Source organism: Anneissia japonica, unplaced genomic scaffold (assembly GCF_011630105.1).
Source record: "Anneissia japonica isolate Jap-2015-1 unplaced genomic scaffold, ASM1163010v1 scaffold287714_len2871179_cov188, whole genome shotgun sequence".
Classification (NCBI taxonomy): domain Eukaryota; kingdom Metazoa; phylum Echinodermata; class Crinoidea; order Comatulida; family Comatulidae; genus Anneissia; species Anneissia japonica.
Genome location: NW_022755542.1, coordinates 546,404 through 563,714, shown reverse-complemented (window position 1 = coordinate 563,714; position 17,311 = coordinate 546,404). Strand labels below are relative to the sequence as shown.

Sequence of the window (17,311 nt, the reverse complement as noted above, 5' to 3'; positions counted from 1 at the left end):
AATTTTATCAGGCATAAGGGGCAGACTGGGAACTTTCCCCCTGTTTTGCCACTGCCATATTTTATAATTTCAGCAGAATAAAATACAAAATGGATACAAATACTAAATGTTATAAGATTCTGTAACAGCATACTTAACACGAATATAATATTATATTACGTTTATATTATATTGCATCCAGGCCTATATGAAATTATTCCTCTTGTTTAAAAAATTGAAATACTGGCCAGGGTATTATATTGCTTTAAGTAGATAAGTACAGGTATTCTAGTCTGTTATATTCCAGACTGTTTCTTAGGCAAAAAGAAATTTCTAGTTTTTTTCTACAAATTATATTATTTTCTTAGAAAATACATTTAATTGTCTTTCATTCGAAAAGCTAAATATTGAATACTGTTTATTTGAAATATTATATTTGTATTGGTAATGGATAATATTTGTAAAATTTCAGCCAATTATGATTTATAATGTACATTGTTTCTTCATCTGATATCATCATTTTCATATATTATGTAGTTAGAGCTGTTATTTATTGGTGCTTTTCTTCCTGTGATGGTCCTGCATTAAAATCCTGTCAAAACCCACAATTGTGCAAATAAACAGCTCCACACTCTCTCTTTATATACCAGCGCTATATAAACGTACACTATTAATACGATATTATCCCATATATGGGCACATCACACAAATTTGTTACATACAATTTAATAGTGTGGACAAATACTTAGAGAATATATTTGACCAGGTCTGGCAAAACCCTCCATTCATCAGAAAAATTCAAGTTATAAGTATTTGATTAATTGAATATCAGCCTCATAGGTTTTGATAAAACAGTTTTTAAATATTCTAATATTGGTAGTTTAATATTGAGATTCTTATTTTAAAAATAATTTTAATATACTTTTTAGATTTAGTGGTTGATACTTGGTGGAAATATTTTACAATATCTCTTATAATTTAGTTGTGATGCTGATTCTCAGACAGTGCATGCTAGCATCAGATTAGAAATGTGGAAAAATGTATGATTTTGCTAGAGCAAGTCACATTTACATAACATGTGTCAATGCACGCACATGTTGAGGGACTGGATTATTTGCCAGCCCCAGCCACTTTGGTAAGCAAAGTTGTCACTAGGGCAAATGACACTGTAGTATCAGGCACTAAGGCCAAAATGTCTGTACAGTATACTCAAATTGTTTGAGCTATAGAGGGCAGTATGTAAATTGAAATACTGTCATGCCTTCTATAGCTAAAATTGTTTGAGCTATAGGGGGCAGTATTTCAATTTATGTACTGGTCATATTGTTGATTAAACTTCTCGTTTTTACATTTATTAGGGCAAGTTACATTAACAATAAGGAAAGAATAAATAGATAAAATAAAAATCTTTTAAAAATATATAACAAATTGTGATAAAGTACAGTATTCCAGGTGTTGTTTCACAAGTACTTATTTTGCCAATATAAACCATTATAAATATAAAATATTATGGTTTTATTTTTTTAATTATCTTTGTATTATTAACATTTATTTGAGGTTGTTATTTTCTAGATTGACGAATGTTTGATTGCCTAAGTGTTTTAATGATAAGTTACCATCAAGTGGTATGCTTCTATATAGTGCCTTTATTCATACTTAGGCCTATAGTCTTTCTTTTTCTTTCATTTATTAAGTTGACTTATGCAAATTATATTTTAATATTTATTTTTTTTATATAGTTGAGCCCCTCAATTTCAAATGTTTTCTGTGTGACTGCACTTATGAACAGACCTCATAAAAATATATTATTCACATTTTTGTTTACATGGATAAAATCTTGAGTTCTTTACTAGCTGTTATGCCACTGGCCATTCTTCGTGTTATAAGTTACATCGTTGTATCCAGTGTTAATAGTACTTTACTCTTTTTATACATTATGTATAGCAGATAATGGACCTTGTTTGTGTTAGCTGTTCCATGTACTATGTCCATTTTAATGTGTAGAAAGCAATAAATGCATAGAACCAAATTGTTTAATTGCTTTATGTAAGGGCAATTTAAAATCTGAAATTATTAATTCCACCACTAAACATGTTGTAAGTTATGTATAATTCTAAGTTCAAACTACCAACTTGTTATAAATTAGTATGAATAGTTAGTATGAACTACTAAAAGGACAGTTTATTTTGCAATAATGAAAGTTATGTATGTTGATGTAAGAATTTGCATTTGTTATCAATGACCATAAAAAGAGTATAGTATACATTTAATGTTATTAATAATTGAATAAAGGTTTATCATTTAAACAATTTGATAATTGGTCATGATTGTCAAGAGGGGGATGGTGATGACGACGCGTTTTTGGTGCTGTAGGTAACATTGACGGTGATGATGATTATGCTATAAAATATTTTGTTGATGAAGATAAGTAACATGAATGATGAACACGAGTATAAATGTAGCGAAGATGATGATACAATTACATAATGCAATTTATCGATGATTTCCCATCATTCTGCTTACGTTATGCGAACCATTACATAACGAAACTCATTATTCTATGCTCTGTCGTTAGCCTTTCCATATCTCAGCAATCTGTTACGTTTTAATGCAATTTAGAAATATCTGACTATTTTTATTACTTTATTGTTATTTAATCAAACCTCTACTCTTCAATTAAAAATTAAAATGAGGGTGAAGTATCCACCAATAACAATTACTGTCTCACATGGTAATAGACTGTCACTTTTGAAACTGTCTCAGTTTGCTATGGCATTTTGGACCCCTCTGGAAACAAACCCTGTTTTAGGATTTAGAGGGTTATAAAGATATAACTTTATTTGTCTTGTATTTATTGTTTTTCATTTGTTTATGATATTGAATGAATCAAATCAAATCAAAACCTGCAGCACTTTTGCAAAGTTTGCATAAACAAGAAGCCCAGGGCTTCAATTCGAGATTTTACGGTATTCAGGGAATGTAAATGAAATCATTTGATAATGTTTTATCTAAATTGCTAATACTGGCCGACTTCGCCTAAGGAAATCTTTAACAATTATTTTCCTTTAAATTTATAGTGTTTGTTATTGCTATATCACATATCTATATGCAACAATGCATTTTAACGTATATAGGGTATGTGATTTTAGTCTATTATTGAATTTCGAAAAGATATTATATATTTATCGTGTAATATAAGAATACAGTAATGTACATTGTATAATGTTTATGGTAAATCAGATTATTTTATTGGTTAGTGGAAATGAAAAATATGTTCTATATCCCATACAGTAGATACTTTACGTGTCGGTGTCGAGAGGTTAATTAAGCAATGCCAGTTAGGCTATAACAATATTCTTTTTTGATTTACTTTGCATCCCTATATTTCTTTTTTCCATTGTCTGCACCTAGCCTAAGGCTGAAACCGGCTGAGACATGGCATAAACCGCTTCACAGTCGTCAGCAAGTAAGCTGGGGTGTCTAATCATGAACCGGGGGAGAGCTCGGGGAGAAAAGGCACAATTCGTCTGGGAGAAAAATCATTTTACGTATTTTCACTTATTCGTTGACTCAATTATCGATTACATAAACGTTAACCCGGGCACTTACTGCACACGATGGTCGTCGGCCGACGCGATTCTATGAGGAACGAGACGCCACGATGCACGTGCACCGGATCGTTTTTAATGGCGATCGGATTAGACGACTACCGACCATCAGCAGACCGTCGTCGCGTCGTCGTTTAGCTCCTAAAGGCAGCGGAGTTGGATTCGTCAGCCGACCGTCGTGTGACGCAGTGAGTGCATAGGTGGCGCTAGAAATTTGCCGACAAGGGGTCCGACGTGTCCGACAGAGGGGTCCGAACCAAGGTGACGACGAAGCCTCTATCGACGGCCCGGAATAAAAAAAAATCCCTGTTAGGGTTCATGGGGAGTTTTTATGGCTTAATTTGGTCCTAAATGCTCTTTTAGACCACAATATTTGGGACTGGTAATCAAAATAGCGTTATTTAGAGGCAAATTATTATTACTGTATTATTATTTTTTTTAATTTTTGGACAGGGGGTCCAGGCCTGTCCGACGGGTGGCCAAACGCCCACCCTTCCCCCTGCTGGCGCCACCACTGAGTTCCCGGCTTTAGAAACCCCGAAAACCACTTCTGAAAGATTTAAGCGACGACCAACCACGCCCACTTGTTCGATCTCGTCGTGGACACCGCCATCCCCTCCTCCCGATAAGGGGAAACAGACAATTCCTGGCGTCACCCTTGGAATGAACTTGTCAGGGGAATAACACTCCCGACAAATATAAGATGCACAACCAGAATAGATCGTGCTGCACCAAACTGTTTTTTTTTTCTGTCTTCAGTCTTTTCTGAAACGCGTAAATGTGTGCGCTCGATTGACGAATTATCATTAGGCCAAAAATTGTTGTGTTGCCCTTAAATGGAAAAAAATCGAGGTCGTGGGTCGGTCCGTCGGATTTCTTTTTTGTTTTGTTTTTTGTTTTTTGAGTAATACCTGAAATAGGATGGGCCTCAAACTGCAGTCCCTATTACGAAGATCCTTGGCCTAAGGCCTCGTAGGCACCACAAACGATGGCAAGCTTGCCAAAAAACAAAACTATTCAACTTAATGACGGAATAAATGCTAACCAGTATAATGAAATAAATTTAACAAAAATAAATCTATTCAAAGAAATATTTACTAAAAAAATAATTTGTGCATCCGATCCACAGGATCACGCAAATATAGATCGAGCAAAACCATATATGGCTATGAAAAATGGCCAAACAAACGCCCTCTATGCAATACAATCAAAGTGAACTTCGAGAAAAAAAAAAGAAAATATTTCGTTCATGGTTGGGCTAAAACCGTAACGGAGCATAAAATAGTTACATACCGGCTTTAAAGTGATGGCTAGACCTAAGCCTGTTTTGATTTATTGCCCAATATACCATAAGGTAATTAATACGATTTTTGATTCTAGCAACCACTAGTTGTACAGTAGTAAAGAGTAGGCCTAGGCCTCTCTAGATCTAATATAGTGGCTTGACAGCTCAGCGCGGGAGACCTGATGTTGTGTGCATACATCGTCGTCGTCGCGCTCGGTTCTCAAAATTATGCCTTCTACTTTACCGATTTTTAGATTTTATGTTCTAAATTTTAATTTCGGAAGTGGTATTTCTCGAATTTGTACTTGAGTGAAAGGAAGACCTTTGAAAAAATGTCAAAAAAAAAAAAAAGAAGCCGAACAGATTTTTAAATAAATTTCGGTCGGTCGCGGTGGACAACACAACACATATTTTTCTTGCCTTATTAAGCTTTATGTGCGCCCTTAAAAGGTTGAAAACGACGACTAAATCGTCAGTTCTGAGAAATAGTAATTTCAAAAGACCAAACATGAGTCATCTTTAAACCAAAGATTTTATATTTTTTTAATGTACAGCTGACAACATATATAAAGCAATGGACAGAGGCAAAGTATGATGGGACGGATTGGTGATGGTTAATGATCATGCAAGAAGCATGATTTGAAGTCATTAAGGGTTTTCATTTATCTCTGAACCTAATCAGCTGGAATAATTTCTTTATTAGATTAAGAAAAAGATCAAATTACAAGACATTGTGTCTCGTGGAGTGACGTTCATAATCACTATATGATTATCATTGAGATCGACATCAACGCACCCTGAATGTCATCGCATACCAATATACCGTAAGGCCTACATTTAAATATTAATGAAAACACATATAGGCCTACTATCTCTTGGAAAAACCAAGTATAATTATTATAATAATATTGCAATTACTTTAAAATTTCACAATTATTAACAATACAGTATTACAATTATTATTATTAATTATCCTTATTATTATTGTTGTTTTGCTGTTATTTTTTCGTCATTATCATCATGATCATGATCATCAGCATCATGATCATCATCATCATGGTTCCAGCCGGTCCTCGCCCTGGATTCTCGAATAAGGACTTAAAACGGAAGCCCAGCGTATACATCTGGCTCGTGTGCACTTTAAAGAACCCATTGCATCGGAAGATCAGGGGGAACCCCAATGCTATTGTTCATTTCAGCCCCTGTCGTTGTGGAATGATGTGAACATGTACCGGCTACTATAAGCGTAGTCATGGACCACGCCCATACGCAATTACTTTTTACCTTTCACCATCATTATTGTCGTCGTCGTTGTCTTTGTTGATGTTGTGATGTATTTTTAATATAATTATTTTATTGAAGTTATTTTAAGTTATTACAGTATTACAATGAAATGTCTGAAGTTCGCCAGGGAGTTCGCCTAATGAGCGTTTCGGACTAGGAAGGATTAGGGCTATATTGAAATGACCAGTCTTCGTCGTGGTCTGGTGATGATGTTTTCATAGTGAGATGGTCGGTTCATGAACTTCATAATTATTATAGTATAAAGCTCGTTTTGATTGACTTAGGCCTGTGGTCGAATTATCATTGTAATACAATTATAATGGTCAGCAATACATCAGTTTTTTTTAAGGCATCACACACTGTGTTTAAATTAATGCAGTACTACATAAGAACTAACTGCTGTTATAAAATGCTGTAATCATTCAAATTATTTATGATAGTTTTTAACCGTACCCCATCGACATGTGCTTTTTTTTTCTAATTTTAGAATTATGGTTGTGTTAGGTCACTAGGTAGATTATAATCAGGGTGCCTGTCTGGCTTGAATATGAATTGGCAGCTGGTAGAGAAATCGATAAATAATGAAGGATGGTGGCCTAGACAGCTAAAATATTTGGAGAGCTGAAATATATAAAAGCAGAAATATGCAAAATAAAATGAGACATCTACGATTGGTTGATTTAATGGATTATTCCGCCTGCAAGAAACCCTTCATGTTTAACGCAAGTGATTAACAACGAATAGATTTTAATACCTTGAAGTTTTTCTCATAACACTGCCCTCTGGAAACCTATGTTTGTGTGCGTAAAGCCTTGCAGTGTCCACCCAGTGTCCAGACTATTAAATTGTGTTTGACAAAAACATGTGACATGCCTATATACGGTCATGATGACATCACATCATGACTATATATAGGCACATCATGACTATATATGGGCATACAACAGTTTTTTGTCAAAAAAAGTTGATGATGTGGACAGAGCCATAGGATTATAGAATGAAGAAAATAATAAAATCTTGAAATAGGCCTATATAATAATAATATTGTTATGTTTGTTACTACCTTTTACGTCATGATAATGAAATAGTGTTGCACTTAAACGTTCTTGTGTTAGGTCCTAAAGGAGGCTGTGGCCCTAATGTGCCTAAAGAATCCGTTTAATACAGGGGTAGATCCAATAGGGGAACGGGGGGGGGGGTGGCACCCCCACGTTTTGCCACTAAATTTAAAAAATTCCAATGCATATTAATGACATGTGCTACTCACTTATCTATTCTGAACCTGTTATGCCCCCACGTTTTAAAAATTCTGGATCCGCCCCTGGTTTAATATGTCTATCATAATAATTTTGCCAGTTGAACGTTGTCCACAATGTTAAATCTTTACCGTCAGTTGAAACATTTCCATGGTTGAAATTTAGGAAAAAAATACAGAAATAATAAATTAAAAATAGCGTCATAGACCTAATACGTATGAGGCTGTCTCTTTACATTTCATAAAAGCCGTGCTAGGCTGATGCTCAATGTGACCTAGGGATGCTAGACTGTCGTTAAGCTCTCTGGGGTAACTGATTACTTAAGTTTAAAAAAAGGTGTGTGTATATATACAGCGCCAATTCTTTATTTTTAAAAAAGACGCTTAAATATTGATAATGGACTGACATTCAAGAACACTGCCCACGTTACGCCATACCATTTGCCGTGTAAGGTAACCATTCACAGTCAGATCACGTATTTAGCCTCTGCTTTTCTTTTTTTTAAATAATTTGTATTTTACACAACGTTCTGTATATGAAGATGGTTTGTTTTTACTCTGTGCACGTTATTTCTCGAAGTAAACCTATATGATACAGTGATTTACATCACGATTAGTTTTGGTTTTACCACGGTATCCACTAGAACTAGACCTTCTTTTTATTCGTTATTGAACGAAAATTCCACGAATGAAGATACCCTGTAGCTTATTATTATACGAAGTATAATCTTTACATAGATTGGTGCAACGCACGGCACGCGGTCATAAGCCACGGGTAGTCACTCACTACTATTTATTACCACAAAAACAGATACTTCAACTTCAATTAGTATTTCAGCAGGGGCCTCATTATAATTTAATTTATTAATTGAATGAATTCATGTTATATAGAGTCATTTTTACTCTGAACAAATTCAACGAAGTAGAATTTTGCACTCAAAATACACCGTTTACTGTGATTTCTACAAACAATGCACATAAATATTGATGTAAATAATGTAATGATCTAGAACAGAAACAGCAATAACAACAACAATAACATTCTCAACTAACAAGTCTCAATTTATTTCACTTGAATAACGACACAAACGGCGTCACTTACTGTAAGCCAGAGTTTAAAAATTACAAGTACGCATTAGACTTAACTACAGAAAATAAACAATAATCATTTAAGCTAAAAAATCACAACAATAAAAATGCTAATTATCTTTGAAATGTTTATTTATTTTTTTTTTTTTTTAATAGATTGAATGTTAATGTTTACTCGACATGGGTTCCGGCCCGCTGCCACCCGGCCTTTTGCTACCGGGCCTTTTTATCACCTAGTCTTTTGCCGGCCTTTTGCCAGCTGGCATTTTGCCACCCGGACTTCTGCCACCCTGCCTTTTGCCACCCTAGGCCCTATGCCACTGGTTCCGGCCCATTGCCACCCGAGCCCATTTCCCCCAGCCTTTTGCTACCCGGCCTTTTATACCACCCGTCCTTTTGCCACCCGCGTAACAGAACCGTTGGGAGATCATTTAAAAGTTTACATTTTGGGTACTAATGTTAAGATCCTACAATAGGGACCTTTATGTTCACATTGAATGGTGTACTGGGCATGTTACAACTTGACGTTTACTTGAAATACTGTACACAATACTGCATAAGTACCTTAGTCGATGTGAAAATGTAAAGGTCCCTATTATAGGATCTTTTACATCAGTATCCACAATGTGAACTTTTAAATGGTCTCCCTCTGTTCCTGTTACAAATTTGTATTGATACTGGCAGATGCCATTGTGTATCCAATCAGATTGAGCAAGGTAGGGCCACCGACGGTATAACTTATCATTGTGTTTTATCTTGATCATTAAAGTCAAATGGCTATTTGACTTAAACGGTCAAATGAATATACACAACTGTCCATACTCCTTAGCATTTCTCAGCGGTGTAAATTAGCTAAAGTTACGCAGACCATCGCAGGCTTGCACGTTGGAATGCCATCTAGCTGCCTGCTCTTTGGGTTTAAATAGGTTTGTGTTTTTATTTTATTTTTATTCATTTGTTGATGATCCATAATTTACCTGGATTATAAAATATTGCCCTTCAGTATTTATATTGAAGATATTGTTTTCACATCGGCTTTGAAAGGCACTTGGAAGTGATTCTGCTATTGCATGTTTATAAGTCTATGTCTTAACGTCTAAATGAACTGAATATTTTACAATTCCAATTTAAGACCAATTACACATTTAAAAAACAACATTATAACCAATTATAATGTTGCCGCTGTTTATATAGTGAATTTAGTTCATAATCTCCATTCAAAAGTATCTAATTTAGAATAAATAGAAATTTAATTTATTATTATATCTTACAATACTTACCGTATATCGATGGATATTCATTATGTATTTTAAACATGATGATTGGGAAGAGCTTCGGGAAGAACAACCACAATTCGTCGGGGAGAAAAAAAAGTATGTGTATTTTTTGTACATATTAGTACTGTCGACCCAAAATCGATTAAATAAACCTTTAAACCCACTAACTTGTCATATTTGTCATGCCTTCGCCCCCATTGATTATTTTCGAGAGATTTTTAGTGACGCCCTACCACGCCCACTTTTTTTTGTCGGGGAAATTCCTGGCGCCACCACTGGATAAAACAATTGATTTCTTGCCTAGATTTCGTGATTTGGGTGTCTGGTTTGGGCAACATGAAGTTATTTTTGTTGGATATAATCTTGAGCAGTTTATTCCAAGCTTAACAACACGGGATCGGTTCATAGACAGGTTGAAGAATAGGAGCATAACTGCGGATTAACATTATTTCAAACAAAAATAATGTAATTTTACCATTGGGATTTCAGCCTAAATAATTAACAATACAGTTCTCGCTTTAGTACCTTAGTATTATGGATGTACGAATGCATTTTTAATGTGTAGTTTTTACGCTGTTGTGCGTAGGCAAATTAAGGTATAAATATTTATTCATACCACCTTGATGGTAGAACTACTCTGTTCGTAGTTGCAACATGGCTGATTTAATGAGATTCAAATCCGATGCAGTCTTTTGGGAAATTTCACAATGTATTATACAATTTAGTTAATCTTTTTAAAACATAATTGCTTCGGGAATTATTACTTTTACGACATTGTGCAACTGATTAGAGGTTTGATACAGTAACCCATTGACTGTGAGACAGGCAGTTCGATGCGCATACATTTCGATGTCATAAACTTTATGCGCTGTAAATGCAATCCTGATAGTAAGCCTAATATAGGCAGAGTGAACTTGAAGCATTTAAAATAATTTGCCTTCATAATTTGATATTTACTAATTGCTATTATCATCCCCGTTATCACCATCGTCATTATCATTGCTATCATTTATTTATTTATTTATTTCAACTTTATTTCATCGTTATCAGCAGCATTATTATTAGCATCAGCATAATCATTCATAATCATTTTCATTATCATCGTGATTGTTATCATCATTATTATCATCATCATCATCATCATCATCATTGGGCCTATGCCACTTATTATATCATTATCATTATAACCTGCCTCTTTGATATTCTAAAGTCAACTGACAGGCACTTGGTAGTAAGGTTCAGCGCTTTAATGGCTTAGGGGCCGCGCTGCTCCTCCCTGCGTTCAGTTGACTCGAGACTAACTAACTCTGAAACGTGCCGAAAGCTCCTCCCCGTTCGGGCGAAGAGGCAGATAAAACATAATAATAATAGGCATTATGATAATGATAATATTGACGAAGATGCTAACGATCACAACGATGATGATGAAGATAATGAATGTGCTGATGATCATTACGATGATGATAATGACGAAGATAATAACGAGGATGATAATAAAAATGATAATTTAATATTGACACTATTTCATCGTCATTATCATCAGCAGCATCATAATTAGGATAAGCATATTCATCATCATCTTCATCATCATCATCATTATCATCATCATCATCATCATCATCATCATTATCATCATCGTGATCATCAACATCATCGTCATTATACCAATTATTATTATCATAATTATCTGCCTATTTGGCATTTTCGAGTCAACTGACAGGCACTTGTAGTGCATTTATGGCTTAGGGGCCGCGCTGCTTCTCCCTGCGTTCAGTTGACACGAATCTACCTAACTCTGAAACGTGCCGAAAGCTCCTCCCCTTTCGGAAAAAGAGAAAGTAATGATGATAATGCATAATGATGATGATAATAATACTAATGAGGATGTTGACTATCACGATGACGATGATGATGAGGATGTATTTGCTGATGCTAATGATGCTGCTAATGATGATAATTCTGATGATGATAACAAAGAGGATGATGATAATAAAAATATTGTACAGTTATCGTCATTATCATCACCAGCAGTATCATCAATATCATCAACATATTCATCATCATCATCATCTTCATCGTCATCGTGATTGTCAATGAGATAAAGCTAAAACGTTGCTCTTATAACAGAGTATCACTTTGACACGAGCAGTTTATTCTTTAAGCTGATAGAACTGGACGTCGAAAAGTCTCATGTCCATTTCAGTTCTAGTTAATTTTTATATAGAATCACTTGAAGTCAAAGCTCTGTTATGATTGTCAATTATATTATTTCTCATGGCTTTATTGAAATTATCATCGATGTATACAATAGTTAATACTGTATTTACAGTGTAAACACCTCTAGCATAGTATTAAGAAACTCGATTGTATTTTGTATTGATGTATTTGTATACCCTAGTTTGATTTACCTGTAAATGCTTATTATTGTTATTAGGTATAGTTCTACATTTATTACTAATTTAGGCCTATATCAATTCTATGCTATAGATGCAGAAATAAACCAATGAGAGTTCAAAATAAGTCAAAGCTATATAGAATCTTTGAGTTGATACTCCTCATATTCCATCAGCTTTCGACATAGATTACCGTTGATACGAGTAACTTTATAACTTAAAGTTGCTCACATATGAACTTACGTCATTGTTTATTTTTGGGTCGTATTAATCCGTCTAGTTATGTTGTAACGAAACATCCGCAGCTTTCCATTCTGGTATTGTCTAGAATATTGCACGTAGCCATAATTATTACGCGCTCTAGCTCTCGTTAGATATTCATGCGCGCCTACTACGTCATCTCAAAATACAGCGTCTTTAAAATGTCTCGGCGATATCAGCGACAAGGGAGTGAGTAGGAATTAACTTTGTCTGCCAGTGGCGCATTGCTTCAATAAAAATATACGAATCCTGGTTAAGGATTAGAGTCAATGTACCAATGAATAATACATTATCGGATATAATGTTGCGAGATGACGACCACTGGCGAAACGTCTGTCGCCTGGTGAGTTTTTCCTCTTACCATCATCTTGCAGAATTTCATTCAGACTTTTCATATTTCTGCAAGGGAAACCGCACTTTTCGTTATTTGTATTGTATTTAAATACTTGTCCCATGATAATTTTACTGTCACATACAGGTGTACGGTACTGTTTGACATACCATATTTCAAACTTAAAATGTTTTCATTTGAGTTTTTTCGTCAAAAAAGGGTTTATTCTATACGGTAGTATTTAACTGATTTTTATCCATTATCCGAACACTCTGAAAGAAGTTTTGGAAAAGGAGAGGAAATCACCTACCTGTACTATTGTGAAATTATCAATTGAGGCCATGGAAGCACATCTATGTAAGGGATTACTATTATTTAGGCCTATTATTATGCCATTACTTCACAGCCCGGCAACAATGCAAGGTAAATATCACAGCCCGTGAAAAGTGAACTTGTGCGTTGAACTGTCGAGAACGATGAAGAAGAAAAAAGGAAAGCACTTATGACCAAATCTTAAAGGGAGAATTTCCAGAATGATACTGGAAGTAGGCGTAGCGAACAGATTGATGACATAGGTAATTGCCACGGTACTAACATATGACGATGCAGAATGTTAGAGGAGAAAACGTTTATAGTTAGGGGCAATTGAAAAATCATTATTCAAAACACGATTGAAACCAAATTATTCTATGTACTATAATTCTTGGGATTGCTGAACCAGAGTCTACATTTTACTGTGTCCTTTTTATGCCTTTTGAACATTCCTTTAAGACCCAATTATTTTATTCACTTTTCACTTGATCCTCGATACGCAATGAATTAAATACATACAGTAATGCCGATTAATACGTTGCCGGTACTGGTAAAGGCTATGACGTTATTATTTAGCCTGCAATATTCCGTGATTACTGATCGTTAAACGCTGTAATATTTTAAAAAAGGATATCTTTTCGACACATAAAATCCTCACAATATGTTTAAATAATGGCATTTTTATCCCTTGTTACTTAAAACATGTTTATTGATGTTGTCGATATTCGTAAAGTAAAAACGAAATACTACGCAACGCGCGTCTTAATTTCTCCAGTGTGAATCAAGATTTAATGAACATATCAATATGAGTAGCGTAATGCGTTTAGATTAATGTAGTGTGACCCAAACTTTAATGAATATGTTATCGGGAGTGCAGTATACCAACATCCATACAATGTACTTAAATTATTATCCTAGTATCCTTTTAAAATAGACGTATTATAAAGGCACGTTATGCATCCCTTATATTGTTGTGACTTAACCTAGTTTTGGTAATCTAAAACTGTGATTTTAATAGGTTTGAATACATTCAATTAAAATTTATTTTGACATTGTATTCCTTGATCAATAATAGTCTATATAATACTAGATTATTCTACAGTATTGTTACTTAAGATTTGATAATGCTACTAGTAAATTCTTGACTCGTTATATAGTAAATATATCGTGCATTTACCGACAAATGTTACAAAAACAAGAAACGTAATATAGCGAGCCGATAGATTTATGAGCGCTAAGAGGAGGCCTAATTTAATAAATCTAGAATTGTGTGTTTACACTATGAAGTGAATAAATATGTCATCTATGCCTAATGATAATTAGTAATGAAAACAACATAGTGCAGCTACGGACTGTTTTTTCCCACCTCACTGTCTGGATTTAACGACTACTCATGGCAACACTGGTTTATCGTGATGCGCCGAAATATAATATTCGATGTGTTTTGTGGGACAGATGTTGAGATAGCTCGTTGTGCTATTTATCAGGCCGTCGTATCGTGGATCAGAGCAGGTAGTACGTCAGCTGGCAGGCTACCTGGTTCTAGGGCTTGCGAACATTCTGAAAACCTGATGGGAACATACTTTGGTGTTTACGTTCACAACATTGTTTTGTATTCGAGAGCTCACTGTCGGATTAATTTTGCTAATGTCAACAAACAAGGCGTCCGAGTTCGTTTTATCAGCCGAAGGCTTTGAATCTAGATGGGTTTCTTGATCAATAGTAAGTAGAAATATCTGGTCTGCAATAATTACTAATAATGTGCTGATTGGGATGATTAAGATTTGTCAACTCTTACTTTCTACGTGCACGTCCTTTGATATTTTCTATTCATTTACAGTTTGTAGGTTACAATTTATAACCTTCCATATATAAACATTTTGCTACATTATGATAACACTTATTATGGTACTAATGATGAGGATGGTAAGACTGTTGACTAGGACGATGATTGTTAATTGAAGTAGGTAGGTACACATAGACCCTGTACCTAGAAAATTAACCTCATAAGCTACATGTAAGGGAATGTTATATAGCTGGATAAATGTTGGTGATGATGTTGATAATGAGAATGATGACGATAATGTTGACGGTGACGATCACGATGATGATTATAATATCGAAATTGTAAAGTAGGCCTATACGGTATATATAATACGGCTATGCTTACAGTTGTACTTATTTAGGCCTAACATAGGCCAATTGATAGGTGATTGTAAACTTCGTAGGCCTATGTGATTTATCACCGAGAAAGCATGCATTTAAAACCTACAACTAAAATATAGTCAACATTTATCCTTAAAGTGACTTTTTAACGACATGTCTTTGCATAATTTTATTTGGTCACATAAAAAAAAAATCAGTCATGTTTGTTCAAAATGTATAACATATGCAGTTACCTAGGCCGCGGTTGGCTGTGATGCAGATAGTTGTTAGACATACGCTGGTGTATTTAAAGCCGCTTCCATGACGTCATGGTCGCGTACAGTATTCGTATCATATTTGCCCGTACAATGATTAATGGTCAAGGGGGCGTACATACAGTATTATAGGGCTATGTAGTTTAGGCTCTCGTTGCCCCTCGGACAATCAGTGCAGTGGTAGGCTCTGAATAACAAACCACAATAAATGTTTTAACAATTCTATCAGAATACTATACGAACCGCCCAGAACAATGAATTTACGTAAGTCAATTTACTAATTGTTGAAGAGTCGTTTACTAAAAATCGACACCTACAGAATCTAGCCACGTATGAAGTAAATAATTAAGGTCGGTAATTTACGATGATATTTTCTGTACAAGCGAGGATAGATAAAAATTAAGCTTTCATTTGCCACAGTGTCCAATTTAATCCTGGATTGCTAGTAATTTGCTGGTCGTGTGAAAGTTCTCAACATAAGCTAAACGCGCTCGAATATGTTCATTGATTCTTTGCACGCCTAGTTACGTCATGTGTAAAAATAAGATACACCCCGTAAATTATTCAGGGTATTCTTGTTTGATACCTAACATATTTGACCTACAGTACTCACATCAACACAATCTTAACATTCTGTTTTCAATTTTTATATTGAATAAGCCTATATTCAAATACGCACTAAGTAGGCCTGATTGATTGAATAAATAAATAAATTAATTAATACGTATCGATAGTACTGTATGTGGATACGTAGGCTACGATATATAAATAATAATATAAATGTATATATAGGCCTACATACATACATACATACATACATATATGTATATATTATATATATAATACCGGTATATTTTCTGGTTTATCTAAGAAGAAAAGTTTAAAAGGATAAATATATTTGAATAGACGAAACGAAAAAATTGTTTATTTAGTAGGAGGTTGTGACTAATAATATTTATATTATATTATATATACATATAGGCCTATATTTTATATATATACATATATATATATATATATAGGCCTATATATATACATATATATATATGATGTCATGGTGATTAAAATTCACTCTCATTCGTGGTTGATATTACAGAGTACGGTATACAGTATATATATAAATATAATGAAAGATTATGTTTTATATAATTCTATGTAATATAAATAGAATGTATTATATAGAGTGTCATATAGACCTAATTATAGGCCTGTATATTCTAAAGGAGTACAGTAGAGAGGCCTCAGTTATGATAACAACGTTAGGCTTATATCTGGCAGGGATTACTTTAAACGATACCATTACAACACATTAACTAAATGATATATTTATATATGAGGAGATTTCGACTAATAAATGCATATATTAATATATTATTATTATTATTATTATTATTATTATTATTATTATTATTATTATTATTATGTATATCTCGCTGATTAAAATTTATAATACTGTACAATAAAACATGACTAAATGAGATGAATATATTAGTCGTACTGCTTCTAGTATCTGCCTATGCTCGTGCCGTTCTGACGTTTCATTTTTTCAAACTCCAACTCCAAGTGCGCGCGAGCACGTGATGTGAATGATGTCTGTTTAGGAGTTAGCGACGCGGACTCGCCAAGCAACCGCCGTTGATCAAAAGCTCCATATAAGCGCGCTTTTATAGCAGGCAATACTTAGCAATTAAGTGATGTGCAAAGTACATGCTACGACGGGAATTTTACTACAATCATCCTGGGACAAGGCCTACTTTCGTTGAAAGTTTGCCACGTGAAGGATGCTACACGGTACTGAGCGTACGAATTATTTGATG

General features: G+C 34.4%; 1 long non-coding RNA gene across 1 annotated transcript in view; it reads left to right on the top strand.

Moving 5' to 3' along the window:
* Window positions 1–14,459: 14,459 nt before the first annotated feature.
* The window catches only part of LOC117123703, a 35,732-nt gene continuing 32,880 nt past the window's right edge, over window positions 14,460–17,311 (top strand). The window contains exon 1 of the long non-coding RNA XR_004447877.1: window positions 14,460–14,796. This is a non-coding gene — a long non-coding RNA (uncharacterized LOC117123703). The remainder of the gene's footprint in view (window positions 14,797–17,311) is intronic.